The 15,278-nt window shown below is 37.2% G+C and overlaps 1 protein-coding gene across 1 annotated transcript in view; it reads left to right on the top strand.

Moving 5' to 3' along the window:
- The window catches only part of LOC117435380 (potassium voltage-gated channel subfamily B member 2-like), a 97,837-nt gene that overhangs the window by 34,440 nt on the left and 48,119 nt on the right, over positions 1 to 15,278 (top strand). The gene's annotated exons all lie outside the window — the stretch shown is intronic.

Below are 15,278 nucleotides of genomic sequence, written 5' to 3'. Positions count from 1 at the left end.
TTCTTTATTTTAACAGTAACTTGTTGTGCAGAGTAAGGGGAGGAGGAGATGTGTTCCAGGACTGTTATTGAATTTGTAAAACTGTGTGTGAAACAGTGTTTTTACAACTGGTAAACGGAGTAGCCGTCTGGTTTATAGTAGGGATTGGGAAGAAAAGTAAAGTTAGCACTCCACGTGGGAGTTAGGTTTTTGATTTTGTTTTCTTTTATTTCTGTAAATAATAGACGTGCACAAAAGTGCTTAAAAAGTACTGTTCTGGGTCTGGGTCTGCTGATTTTAAAGGGCGCAAACGAGCCTTTTGTTTGTTTGTAGAACTGTTAGTAATTGTCTTTTTGTTTTGTAAAATAACACGTCTCCGGAGTTGTCGCCTTGGGACAGCACTACCTGGAACAACAACACTACAGTCACTGTTCTATTTGTTATCACCCACCACAAGCACTATTGCACGCATCCGGACTGGTGACCATGTCAAGTATAATTGTAGGGCAGATAACGTAGCTTTGTACCCTTTGTACTGCCAAACTCCTCCCTGTGATGAGCCAGGCTCCACCCTCTATCCAATTGTTGCGTGCCCCACAGCTGATCACAATGGATTTGTTTAGCAGTTTTTACGTTCTTTCACCAAAATGGCCGACTTCCGGTTCCATCTTACCATCGAGTCGGGCCATCTCTGTGAAATCATACCACCAACCTTAACTAGCACCCGTCCTGGTCGGGAGGTTGACTTGCAGCTCAGATTCCTTCTCTCCTCATCACACCCAAACACAAGAACTGCAGTTTAGAGCTTTTTGCATACTTTTTTACACAGATCACAAATAAAACACTGGAACAAAACAAAACAAAAGCCTAACTCCCTTCTGGTCCGGGGGAACTTTGGTCACAATTTCTGGGTTACCGCTACTGCTGCTGGTGGATATATGACACAGTGACAACAGACATATTGTTAAACAAGGAATACCTGTACATTTATTTGTTTAGCAGGTCACTTTGATAAAGAGCGCAACATAACTGGCAGAAAGCACAGGTGTCGTTGTCCATCCATCAACAGCCCAAAGCACCTTTGACCATTGTTCCATAGTCTAATTTCTGTGTTCTTGTACATATTTTAGCATTTAAGTTGCTCATAATGCTAGAGTAGAAAAATGCAGCATGTCTAAGACTTTTGCACAGCAGTGTATATATCTTCACATCACAACATTGTGAAGACAGCCCTGCTAGGTATTAACACACTAGTGAGTGGTGAGGCTGAATTATGAGAAGCTCTGCTTTGATACCAATCATATTTACAGTGTAAAGCTTAAAGCTTAGATTGGAAATCCATTTGACCTTTCTTTTATGTTTACTTTCCGTATATTTTAATTCTATGTTTTTTTTTCTTCTAAAAGCATGAAAACATTTGTAATTCAAACAGAGGAAGCTATGCCATGATCACTATAGCTTTAATGCAGCATTTCAGTGCAAACACAATGGAAAACTGCCACCATTGTCACTGTAATTGTAATTGCTGAGCATCCACAGGATTCCCTGGGATAGTAACAGAGATTTTAGTTCGGTGTCTTTAGGATACCAGTATTACAACAGGACCAGGGTTTATAATGCTGTTGAAAAGGTGTTTAACCAAGATACAAATGTAGGTTGGGGCACAGTGTTGCTCTTTTAGTGCATTTGAGGCATAGGATATCTTTTTTTTTCTTAAAAGCTTTCAACACAAATGTCACAAGTTTTCAGATAAAACATTTACAAAAATAACTTGTTCAAAACCACATAATTGAGCTGTAGGAAAATACAGCCTGTCAACAAGGAAAAAGTATTTTATTGAGCGATTTAAATCTTTATCATGTAAAAAGTTGTAGTAGTATATTCATCAATCCTTTTTTATTCAGTTTTCTAGTATCCTACACAATATTTCTTAGCTGTAGGACGCATATAAACGCTCCTGTAGCCCATGTTTGTGTCTGTCTTTTGCTAAATATGTAAATAAATCCATTGTCTATATAGCACTTTTCTCTCATTAATTGCTACAGCACATACCAGAATGCATAATTCAGTGCATCATTACATATGCAGTATCTTTGCCTTACATTTCCTTCAATAAAACCTAATACATCTAAATCAAGTGCTATGCCTCAGCTTAGAGAGTGAGCACACACCCATTCTGAAGGGTTTAAAACCTACTGAGTGCACAGTACGAGGCAGTATAACCAAGCTGGGTGGTTGGCTATTGACAGGACCTCTGTAGAGTTTTCGTTGACTAAACTGATGGATTTGTGACATTTTAATGCCTTTGGCCTACAGCTATTGATGGTCAAGGTTATCCCTATATCGATGAGATGGCCTTTATGAAATACCATACAGTACAAGTACATCATCTTTGTTTTGTTCTGTATTCTGAAGATCTGGACACCAAATAATTCAAGCAAGTCACATTGAATAATCATTTCAGATTAATCATAAACAGAAAAAAAAAACATTGAAAACATGTTTTGACTTCTGCCACTCAGTGTGCTTCCTTCATAATGACAATAATATTCACCAATAACCGGCCAATATTGACTGTCAAATAGCCACCTACTTGAGTATAACATCAGCGATAGTGATTTCACACTCAATTATCCTGTTTTTTCACAATATAACTTTTATGTCTTGAACAATAGAGGTAAAGAATCCGTGATCTGGAAAGGCTTTCTGAAGTGTCATTATCACAGAATTTGTTGATAGCTGTATTAATGTTTTATCCCACTCCTGAACATGGTTTTACATGCTTAGTTTGAAGCCTTTCATGCTTACATTTGTGGTTAATATAAACCAGTTTCTTCCTAACAATGAAAATTGCCAGAGGAAATGAGAAGCATGAAAAACAACATTTTGCTAAATATCTCAAGGCGTCTTCTGTTTCTTTCCTAAACAGCTGTACGCTTGTATAATGCAATATGGGTTTATGCAAAATTTAAGTTGATAGTTCGTTTCATCCTAAATGTAAATCCCTTATTCGCAGCCAAATGAGTAAACCAGTATTTATGGCATAGATACTGCTAGCAAGCAAATGCATTTTTGAGGACATAACTGACAGGTGTTTTTAGCTACTTGTTATATACAATTGTATAATTCTATTAGTTCTATGGATATTGTGTTTTTATATTCAAGACATTTACAATTTACAAACAAGTACACACTGGCTGGGATTAGGACATTTATTTTACATTTTATCCCTTACTAAATATTGGTATGCCTAATTGGGTAATCATCTCTTCTTTAAGTGTCATACTTCACAAACCATTTGAGGTGCTGACTTAATTGTATAAACCCTGCATACTTTATGTGTTGAGGACAGTGACATTGACCTGTGGCCTAATATGGCTGCCCATGGAGTTAATGTGACCTTTGAAATTACAGCTACATAGAGAAAGCACACTTTAAAGCACTTCTTAATTTTTGGTCCAGAACTGTAGTCTTTGATTTTTCTCAAGATCCATTACTACTGTTTTCCATAAAAAAATTAACCCATTCACTGCTACATACTTTAACCTTAGAAATCATAAACCATGTATTATTTGCTTTTAGACTGGGGTCCTTACAAGCAGTATTTTATGATTGTCTCAACATTGTTTTCAATCAATGATACAGATTTTCATTTAACTTCATGTTCACAAACCATTCAGTCTGATATGAAATACCTCTGAGATTATTCTACTGGGGATGTTTGGTTTATGTTTACAAAAAACTCCCAATGAGGCTTGATCATTAAAATCCTTTGCATATTTTTAAAAATGAGATGTTTGAGTGATCTGAGTGTGATAAAGGGGGTAATAAATGTCCAACTTCCAGTCAATCTGTTTTAAGGCAGATGGCACCATCATTTTCATCACCAGTTTTTATATTTATATATTCCAAAACATAAAGCAAAATTTAAATGTTCTGTTTTTCTGCATCAAGGGATTGCCTATTACCTGAATGAATGACTCAGATCCTCATTACATTAAGGGTCGGTATAACAGATGTGTCACAACACACTGAAGTCCAATAAAATACAGTATGCAGCACATCACAATACCTAAGACACAATACAGTGCATTGCACTGAAGGTCCCGATGGGCTACTGAAGAGCAAGAGGCATGGAAATAACATTTGAATGGTTTTGCTTAGTTCTGATATTTATAATGATTTCATGCATGCTTGCTTGCTTTCTTGACAATATAGTAATACAGTGACACCGACTTTCCATAACCCAGCTATATTAATTTTCAACCATATCAGTCTGTTGAAAATCTGAAAATCCAAGATGGCAGGGTTTTGGAAGGTTAACCATGTATGGAAAATTAGAACTAATGCAGAAAAAGATTTTAAAATATCAACATAAAAACATCCCTTAATTTAATGTTTAATGATGTATGGGGACAATGCATTCATAACAATAAATTGTAGTTGATAATCACCATATAGAGCCTCCTGGTGGATGAAAACACATATGTGCAAGGATGGCCAGGGTATATATTATTGTTTGGTCTTTTACCCAAGCATGCTATTAGTTTTTCCATATCCTTCAACTCAAGAATACAATTTAATATATAGCAGTAAATACGGTTTTCATGCCACCTGGAAACACCTCCACTTGGGGGAGTTACTAAAAAGTAGACAATATAATTGTTTAATTATAACCAAATAATTGTACAAATTGTACACAAAAGACTTTTTTTTAACATAAATTAAACATGAATTACTCTAAAAGTTTCTAGACTTATGTTAAATAAACCAATAGCAGTCTGAAATAATGTCATTCATTTATCAAATATAAACCACTTCAAAACAGTTTGCTTACTTGTGCCCATCTGCTGTGCAACTCATGACCAGGGGTGCCGTATATGCTAGATATAGCGCCACTCTTGACTGTCAGCCCTTATTCATATTGGCGCCCAGTTTTACTGGCAAAAGGTTAATAAGCGCCTACGCTCTCCAAGTGCCCACCCCCCCCACACCGTTTATTTTTTCAATATCTTAAAATATTTACTTGCAAGTCAAAAACAATGTTTTTCTTATACACAATTAAACTAATCAATTATTATTGACGTATATTTTGTTTAGTGTTTATTTGTACTAACATTTTGCTAATAACATTTTGCCCTGGTGAATCGAACTCACAGGGAACCTTGTCTTCTATGATACATAAAGTCGATGTTTCAGCTTTCCTGTTTCATGACTGAAAACAACAGGTGAGAGGGTTTAAGCTCACAGGAAAGAGCGTTCAGGGAATTAAGTAACCAGTGGTGCAGTTGTATAATTTTTTCTATAGGCAGAACCTTGACTTAAGAATTATCTTAAGAATCTTTGACGATTTGTTATGAAAATGCTTATATGCCACCCAACCGGTCTAATTTTGGTGCTTGGGCACCAATGTAGCGATCTATTTTCCATGGGGAAATCAAATTAGTCTTTCTATTGAATAGGCACTAGGAACAAAAAAAATCTGTGTTCGATTCCCTACATACCAGTTTTGATGGTACACTCCAAATTGGAGTCTCTGATAACCAGCACACATTTTAAATGTTTGCAGAGTCATCGTCAATGGACCCTTGCCTTTCTTGATATCATTTATATGGAACTTTCTACTGCTCGGGTCCAGGGCGCTGGGGAGAGGACTGTGCAGGCCTAGAGATCGGATGTGGACTCCATTAAATCTTTGATTAATCCTTCTTCAGTTTTATCTGATTGATATTAGTTAGGGAGGTCCTTTGTGGGGGGTGGTTTCTGTGGAGGGTGGTTTGTGTGGGGGGCGGGGGTGAAAATGTAAAACTTGGGGAATTATTGCTCCCGATTTTACTGCATTTAATCTTGTACTTTAGAGTACTGTAATCCGTTACAAGTGTTATTTAATCTGTAGTATTTTGTATTTAATTATATCCTGATGTAACTGTCACTGACACTTATCTGCTCCGTTATTGAATCGTATTTTGTCATATACTTGTACTTGCTAGAACCAAAGTCATTGTATTTGATCTTGCTCTTAATTGTATTAATACTTGTACTGTGATTCTTGAAATGTATTTTTGTTTACGACTGTAAGTCGCCCTGGATAAGTGCGTCTGCTAAGAAATAAATAATAATAATTTAAAATGATATGTTTTTGTATTCTCCCCAATAAACATTTGATAAAAAAAAAAAAATGTTCGCAGAGTCAAAATTCACTGTGACAGGGCAGTGTCACGGCCAAGCTGTTACTGGCAGGAAGAGAGACTCAGAGACAGAAGCTGCAGTGAAGCGCTATTGCACACGTTTAATTAACAAAGAAAAAGCACAAGAGTCAAAACAAGCGGTCTACAGAAAAACTCACAGACATTAACAGGACAGCACACAGCAACACGCACCTTCACCAACACCACCATTAACTTCTCTAACACCCGTGATGCCCCTTATTATACACCTGTGGCTGGAGCCTCATTGCCCAGTAATCATTCAGTTATGGCCCCAGCCACATTCCCACGTGTTTTGGCCTCACACACATACACACACACAAACAAACACACCTGTAGCTTCCACCCTGCTACAGTCACACACATCTCTCGCACAATCGTCTGATTGTCTGATGGAATGAAAAGAACATTAGGGACTTCTATTACAAACTTATATTACTACTTTATGAAGGCTAACAGTTTTTTGTAAAAATGCTGACAGAGAAGACCGCAAAAGTGCTTCCTATGACTGTGGCCATAAACAAGCTGCTTTATATATCGGTCAGTGCAGAGACTCAGGGGTTTGGAATGAACGACTGACCTTGCTTTTAAGATTTAATATATATTACAAAAGCATAAATAATTGCTACTCATTTATTTAAAATTGATATACTGGTAAGTAATGTTATAAACTATTTATTTATGTATTTGCTTTGCTTTTTTTCCTCTCACAATTTACAGTACCATAACTGCTTTTTTTTTTTTTTTTTATCATTCTGTCAGTATCCCTGTTCTGGTAAGTCAGTTCCCATATGTTATTAAATCTATATTATTAAATCTATATTATAAATCTATATTGACAGCCTGTTGTAGCCTGTTTAAAATTAAGCATTCACAGCATTCGATGCTATTGATATCAAATGCGAAACCTGCGTGTGAGGCTTGCCTGAGACACTGTTACAAAGCGTTTAACTTTAGGAATGAATTCAATGTGGAGATCAGGATTCAACCACTGTAAAACATTACAGTGAATCATTTAACAAAATACAGTATCCTGGTCATGTAGGCTGCTGTGCGCCTACTCTCAAATAACTGCTCAGGTAAAGAGAAGGTTGAGAAAATAAGCACCCAGCCCAATTTCGAGCAAATACGGTAACCTATAAATAGTGAAATCCATGTTTTTTATTTTAGAAAGTCTGTTATCCTGTTCCTATTGCACTTAAATGAAGTTCATTCTAGGGCTCAGCACCTACAGTATCACCCACCCCCCCCCCCAGAAAGTTTACAGTCTATTCTCTTACTATTGATTCTTTAATTTCTGTAGCTGGTTTCACAGGCCCAAAAAAACACTAATTTTGGACTAGCTTAATCTCATTAGGTTGTTCAATATTAGTGCCAATCGGGGTCTGTGAAACAAGCTAATAAACCTTAACCATAATACAATTATTCAAGTAGAGGATTCATGTCTTACTTAGTTTTAGTTCAAAGTCTCTGATAAAAAATGATCTGATGACCAGGAGACTGTCTAAACCAAAGTGAAGTGCTGGGAGTTAGTTTGCTAATGGGGATCTGTAACAGAGTGCTCAATGATTAGCTTTTGTTAACAGCCTGATTTCAGCCTAAAGCAGCCTTCACCTCAGAAAGATCTGACCTTAGCTAATGAGTCCTCTTCAGAAGCAACCGCAACTAGTGGTGTAATAATGAAAGGTTACTGAATAAAGTGAGCATATAATTGCATCTTTGCTGCAGTGTGATAGAAGGGTAACTGTGGAAAAAGAAAGTCCTCCAGACAGGTTGTTTATCAGACTAAATACTAAATCCACACAAAAGTTAGAGAGAACCCTCAGAGTAAAAATAGCTGTTGAGGGTGAAACAATGCTACATTCAGATCTGTCTGTTTACTATGTTGCTAAAATCTGAATGTAAAATAATAAGTGAAAGGAGCTTGCTTTAAAGGAAGAGCAAGTCTGATCACTTGCCAGCAGAATGGAGACAGTATGTCTGTTACCATATTTAGAAGAACCAGAATGAACTTTCACCAGGGGTTAATCAGTTATTAATTAGGAATGAATCAGTAATGTTGAAATACTGAAGGATAGAATTCTACGTTAGCGTCATGCTGGCTTCGAGCAAAAGGAGCAACCTGTGACTGTTGCATGCAGCAGCTTTGATGATTTATCAGCTTGCATGGGGGGAAAGCAAGTCAAACCAGTAGGTGATACTATACTTATTAGACTTATCATACTAAAGATATACAGATAGAGAGATCTAAAATAGGGGAAATGATAATATTTACTATACTTTGCATAATCTTACAATGACTTTACCCAGTTTAAATATCTATATTGTTGTGTATTAGTCAATTGGGTGACACTCAGGTATAGTGTCATCACTAAGATTTTGTTATTAATGGGGAGTAACACACCAAAGCTTTTGTGGAGTGCATTGTTTCCAAATTTCTTGAGGGGTGAAATAGCATTTTATGGGGTGGTCTGCCCCTGTTAAGGTATAATTTAAAGTTTTACATTATCTAAATAGGAATGTATTATCTCAGTACTTTATGCTAGGAAAATGATTGTTTTCTTTTTTATTATATCAGTATGTACAAGGTGGCATGGATATGTGGGATATAGAGGACTGTGTCGCCCATATGGGGGGAGTCGGATCACATTCAGAGTGGAGGGAGTGGAGTGAAAAACAGCCCACATTACCATTGCAGTGCATATTGTATGTCAACCCTGTCTGCAGTTATGAGTTGTAAGCCAGTTGTATATTATAGTGTTATCTATTTGTAAGCTGGTGCTTCCAGTACTACAATCATCATGAAAAACAGTAGCTGAGATGCATATAGATAGCAAACCATTAAGAAATTTGATGAACAAAAGAGCAGTGGTTCCTTGGGGAACACCAATGTGAAACAGGAAGAGCAGCAGACCTAAGACCTCCATCTCCATTAGCTGCGATCTGTAGGATAAATGCTTTGAAACCTGGAAACAGTCTAATGTGCCAGAACTAAATGCCAGCTGCAGATGAGACTGTCTTGGCTTCAGTATTTGTGATGATGTTATCTGGTAAGTACTATTTGTGCAAAGCCAGATGATTATTGTTCCACTTTCAAATCAGATTTCAAGATTTTTTTTTTCCCTGTTGAATGCTCCTTTGTGCTGTAAATACTTTTTTTGTGAGACAAAAAAACGAATTGCTGCCCATCTGTGCTCTGACTTCGATTGAAGTATTTACGCTAGAGTCAATGTGGAAAAGTGTCAACAGATTGCCATTTAATCAGATACATTTTCATATACAATGCAAACCTTGATAACAAAGCCAAAAAACACATTAAAATTGGCAAATAAAAGGAACAGGATGCAATTTTGGCCTACTTTAAAGTGAACCCAGGAGTGGTACAAATTACTGTTCGAATTCAAATTGTATTATATTACATAATAAAATATATAATTGTGGCGAGGTGCCCCGGTGCGTAGTTTGTGTTATATATTCTATGTGGTGTGTTATTGTTGGTGTATATATATAGGTGCACGGGGTATAAACTGGGCTACGTAGCACGAGTGTTGTAAAAATGTGTATTTGTATTTAGGCACGGGGATTGCACAATCACTTCACGTACAGATAAAATGTGTATTAATATGTGGGCACGGGGATTGCATAAATTAGTTCACGTGCTGGGATTCAAGTGAATGATTAATTAGTAATTGAATCCCGGCACAGCTGTAGATATAGATGCATGGATCACCCACTCGGGGTTGGGTGTTCGGTGAGAGAACGGGAGGGAAAGTCAGGAGTGAACTTTAAAATAGAAATAACAATTGCTAGTCATACTGGAGGACCCGGGCGACTGTCGCAAAGCACTTTATGAATGGGTATACAGTTGTTCAAGAAGGAAAATCCTCCTTTTTGATGACATCATCAGCATTATTAATGTTCCCTGGGTGACGTCAGTAGCTGCTGCAAAAAGAAAAACGGAATCCACCGACAGTAGCCTACTACCGAAACCTGTCTGCAGCTGCCAGTCACGGGCAGTTTGCAAAACCTGATGACGCTGCCCCTATCACATCTGCCAAAAATTCAGCATATGTCATAATTTAGAAAAAAAGTGTTTTTTAAATAAATACTTTGTATTTTCGTTTTGTTTGGCAACGAGTCTGCCGAGGCTGTCGTTAGTTTAGACTTGACTGTAGAACGCGTTCAGTAACTCCTAGTTATCAACCGCATTTTGCTGTCGTTCACTCTTATGAATAGCAGGTTGATGCTCAGGACCAATGAAAACGTTATGCTAATGAGGTCATCATTACCCTTTCGTTGTAAACATGTCTTCATTGACAAAAATCATTGGGGCTTAACAACACATCTGAATTATCTCTTGTGAATAGCAACTGCCGTTAAGTAGGCAGCTGTGGATGAAATCCGATCATCTACTCCTGTTTTCTCATTTCGACAGGCGTTAACCCTTTATGAATAGACCCCCTTTGATCCCAAAAGCATTACGTCTGTTTTATCTGAATTTAACAATAAAAAGTTCAGCGAGGCCGGTAGAATATTTTAACATATTTGAGACAAATATAGTTGAGTATCATCAGCATAACAATGAAAACTGACCTCATGTCTACGGACAATATCGCCCAAGTGCAGCATGTATAGGGAACCCAAAATTGGGCTGAGAACAGAACCCTAGGGGATGCCACATGTAACTTCAATTAAAGACTGGGGTAAACACTTGTACTGTGTATGACCCAAAATATTGTCCATATGTATATTATTTTATACTGAAATGTGCTCCTCCACAAAACCATTAAGCATACTTACATGATATTCTTCATATAAATTATGTTTCGTGCCCTCTGTTACACAATGAGTTATTCTTAGCTGTGGTAGCTCTGGGCAACTGTTGCTATGCATACGTATCCATAGATACGCTGCATGCTATAATTCAGCCTTAGTGAGAAAGTGCTTTACCGGGCAGCACTAAAAGCAATGATCAAATATTAACTTATGGGGTATTGATTCTGTACCTGAACAATCAGACAGATCTCTTGCTCTGTTTGTCTTCCATATCCATTTACATTTCAGATCACCATTTGTATATTACAGCAGGATCTTCTCAGTGTTTTCCTAATGGTGTGTTGTGGGGGAGAGGGGGGTTGCCTTACTCCTGAATAAATACATGTGAATGAAAAGTGATTAGCATAGTGTTTTCTACAAACAAAGGACAAGGTCGGTCTTTGTACACTTGGGATTTGAAGCATAGGTTTGTAATGCTAGCAGGTGTATGAAACAGCAGCAAAGATAATTAAAAGTATCATGTTACTACAGTGTACTTCACATAAATAGTACTGTACCATGTTTTAAATTATTTCTTATTGAAAGGACAATATAACTGTGTTGGTGTATTTCATTCACAGCTACTTTATTGATTTTGTACAATTTTATCTTTTAACGCTCTGTGTTTTGCTTATTGTTTTTGAATTTTTACCGTATTTGACCCACTGCAGTTACCTCTATCCCCAAAGAGCTACTGAAGACAATTTACTGCATTTTACAGCTAATTGCTACTGTAAATTGAATTATTTATAGTAGAAAAGCAATAGCACCCGCTCATTACAAGCTAACTGCACCTGCTGTACCAGATTTATACCACAGGAACTAATCTTTTGTTGGCTTGATATGCACCGTAGAACGATTGCTCAAATGACTGCCACAGTCATGCATAAAGCATTCAAATGTAAGTGATGAAACCAGAAACTAAACTACAATTCCAAGAAATTGCCGTATGACCTCATGGTACGGGGCGTTATTGAAATGTGAGATCGTTGTTGTTGAAACACTCCAGTGAGTAGACAATCTCTCTAGCCACATCACTGTGGATATGTTTGTTGAAAATTGTGTTTAAATTTGTCAATTTGTGCATGTTCATGTTCCATTGTATTTGAAAGGGGTGTTACAAGTTTCCAGCACTGCGTTTGTTATTTATTTTGGTAAACAAATTCCTAAAACGTGAACTCAGATATACAGTTTCATCAAACCATTTGTTAACCCTAATCCTTGCATTGGAAGTCTGGTCTAATATGTGTGGGGTATAGGTGGTATTAAAGTGGGTTTGAGTGGAGCAAATGTAAAATCCCTCTTCCAAACTAATTTAATACCTTTTTTTTAAACGAAATGGTCACAAAGCCATTTTTTACTGGCTAGACAACTAAAGGTTTACTAAGATAAATATCCTGACCATTTTCAGTACACACAATCTTAAAAATAATGTTCATCTTAAGATGTTTTTAAATTACATTCACCGAATATAGCAAATCACCTAATTAACTGACACTTTTGTGTTACCCTAGACAGTTACCGAGGCAAGGCAGACCTATCAGTTCAAGCTCACGTAGCTCTTCAGTCCTCAGCTCTAACGCCTGTCCAGATTGTTTTCAAGGGTATTCATCTAGCGTTTCAGTTTCTTTTTCAGTCATGTCCTTTGAAATTACATTGAATTTCTAATTTCTAAAGAGATTCTGCATAGAAAACACATACACTATTATCTACCTCCTAATAAACCAAAAAAGGTTCTTCAAGCTGCAATGTAAGGCAACCTTAACTGTGATGTTCTTATTTATTAGACTGGTGTTCATTGTAAACCTTCACCAGTATGTGAGAGAGGTATTGAGCCAAGGTTCAGGAACAAGTGGCAGCACGTCTATATTTAGAATCACATGAAAAGAAAACCCCAAAGGATACTTTTTTTAAATAGAACAAGCACCTCAGCCATACATCAGCATGAGTTTGCAGTTAAATAAACTGTGACCTAAATATGCCAAGGTAGCAGGGCCGGTTTGTCTGAGGAGGACAGAAAGTTTCCTTTTGAGAATCAAGCTCAAGAATGTCAGCCGAATTGCTAATTATACCGTTTCTAATTGATTGTCCTTCTTTTTTTTTTTTTTTGTTTTTTTTACAAGGGAAGTAGTTTGTGACTGTCGGATTCTCAATGCAGCTGTCTGCTGAAACAGTAAGGCTTCTGGACACAGTTGCTGTTTGAGCTGTTCTTTGGAAAGCTATGCCTGTGGGTGTCTTTACCAATTAGTGTATTGATACCCCTGCCACACAAGTAGATGTTCTACAAACAGCATCACCTGATGAAGATAAAGCATACATTAACAGCAGACAGAAGTGACATCTCTGTGCCTTGATAAAATGCAAAGAAAATTACATTCTTTAACCCTCATTATTAGCATAAAATTTATGAATGTTGACCTGGACTATAAAGTATATTTTTAAGAAAGGCTCTAATTACATACTCATGGTCCATTGCTTACATTGACATTTTTATAGTGAATATATTTTTATATTTATTTCTTACCTATTTATTATCCCAACTTATTATTCCCTGTTGAGGTTTCTGCACAACTCATTAATTGTGTATTTATTTATTTATTTATTTATTTATTTATTTACCTCTCACCATAGCTGTTTCAATTGTTGAGGTTATATAAACTTACTGCAGTATTTGTGAAGCAGTTGTTTGGAAGAAGACCACCATGACAGTGACAATGAAATGGACCCATCCAGGCGCGCCTCCACACGGTTTCACACGGTACGCACAACTGAACCACACCAACATCCCTTCTCATGCCTGCATCAACATGCTATACCGAGCATCAAAGTAAACTTATCACTATTATAACTGAGCTCCAACAGTCAGATTTGTTGCCCCTTTAAAACACCCAGGACACAGAAATGGAGTTTAAAGCGCGGTTGCGCTATTTTTAATTCACAAACAAAACAGAAAAACAAAATAAACACCTAGCTCTATACGAGCACTAACTAGACCAGGGGTGGGCAATTCTGGTCCTGGGCGGCCTGTGTCCCTCCTGGCTTTTGTTCCAACTGTGCTCTAAATTACTTAATTAGACCAATAATTGGTAATAATTGTTCCAATTAAGTAATTTAGGGCAAAGTTGGAACAAAAGCCCGGAGGGACACAGGCCCTCCAGGACTGGAATTGCCCACCCCTGTACTAGACACACAGAAACCTAACCTATAACAGGACGGCTAAGCGTTTACCTGTAACAAAACTAAAAGCTTTAATACAACCACACAGGTTTACACTTCACACAGTTTCTTTTCGACTGCTCGGAAGCAAAGCACCTCTTCTGCCTCCTTCTACTCAGCAGCCGTGAGCAAACTGACTGCCCTCTTTAAATACCCTGCACCTGGTTCTAATTTAACAATACTACCCAGGTGCAGGGGATAATTAAACAATAAAACAATTAAACTAAACCAAATGTGCATTCGCACTTTTTTTTTTTCACGCAGGGAGGATTAACTCCCTCCTGCTGTGTTACAACATTTATTTTCGAAAAAAAAAAGGTATATAAATGATGGACATTGACGAAATGTTTTTGGTTTCTTTTTAATCACTCGATCATTCATCCTTGACCATAACACGCTTGAGTGACTATGACTGAAGCATATGAACTTAATCACCTAATTAGTGAGACAGTTGATTGGACACTGGATATATGGAGTGATTTCAGCTGTTGAATTGCAAGCTTGAATAAAAGCAATAAAGAAAATCACAGAAAGTAAACATTATGCCATGTCTGTCAAGACAGCAGCGCCTTCGTGCAATCGGCATGTTGGAGGCTGGACTAGGGCAGCGTACTGTGGCTCGCCTTTGTGGGTGCTCACAGCCAGCAATTTCAAACCTGGTGAGACGGTATAACCAGACACACTCTTGTCAATGACAGGCCACAAACTGGGAGACCAAGAGTCACAACATCTGCCCAAGATCGACAAATCATTTTGCAGCATCTTCGTGATGTGAATTGTTAATCAGCACAATAAAAAGTCACTGCACCTGCTGTAAAACAGTGTCATTTTTCGATCACATCTAGTGAATTTTATTCAAATATAAGTAATAAGTTTCTTTTGATGCTCAAATATAAATGATATGTTTCTTTTGATGCTCAAATATAAGTGATACGTTTCTTTTGATGCTCAGTATATAAAGTGTTTCTGCATTTCTGTTCTTTCCTGAGTTTCCCTTTCTAAAAATGAATAAACACAGCACGCTGCCATCGAGACAGAACAGCAACTACAGTGACAGCCAAA

The sequence above is a fragment of the Acipenser ruthenus genome, chromosome 3 (genome assembly GCF_902713425.1).
Source record: "Acipenser ruthenus chromosome 3, fAciRut3.2 maternal haplotype, whole genome shotgun sequence".
Lineage (NCBI taxonomy): Eukaryota > Metazoa > Chordata > Actinopteri > Acipenseriformes > Acipenseridae > Acipenser > Acipenser ruthenus.
This window is presented reverse-complemented; position numbering and strand designations above follow the sequence as displayed.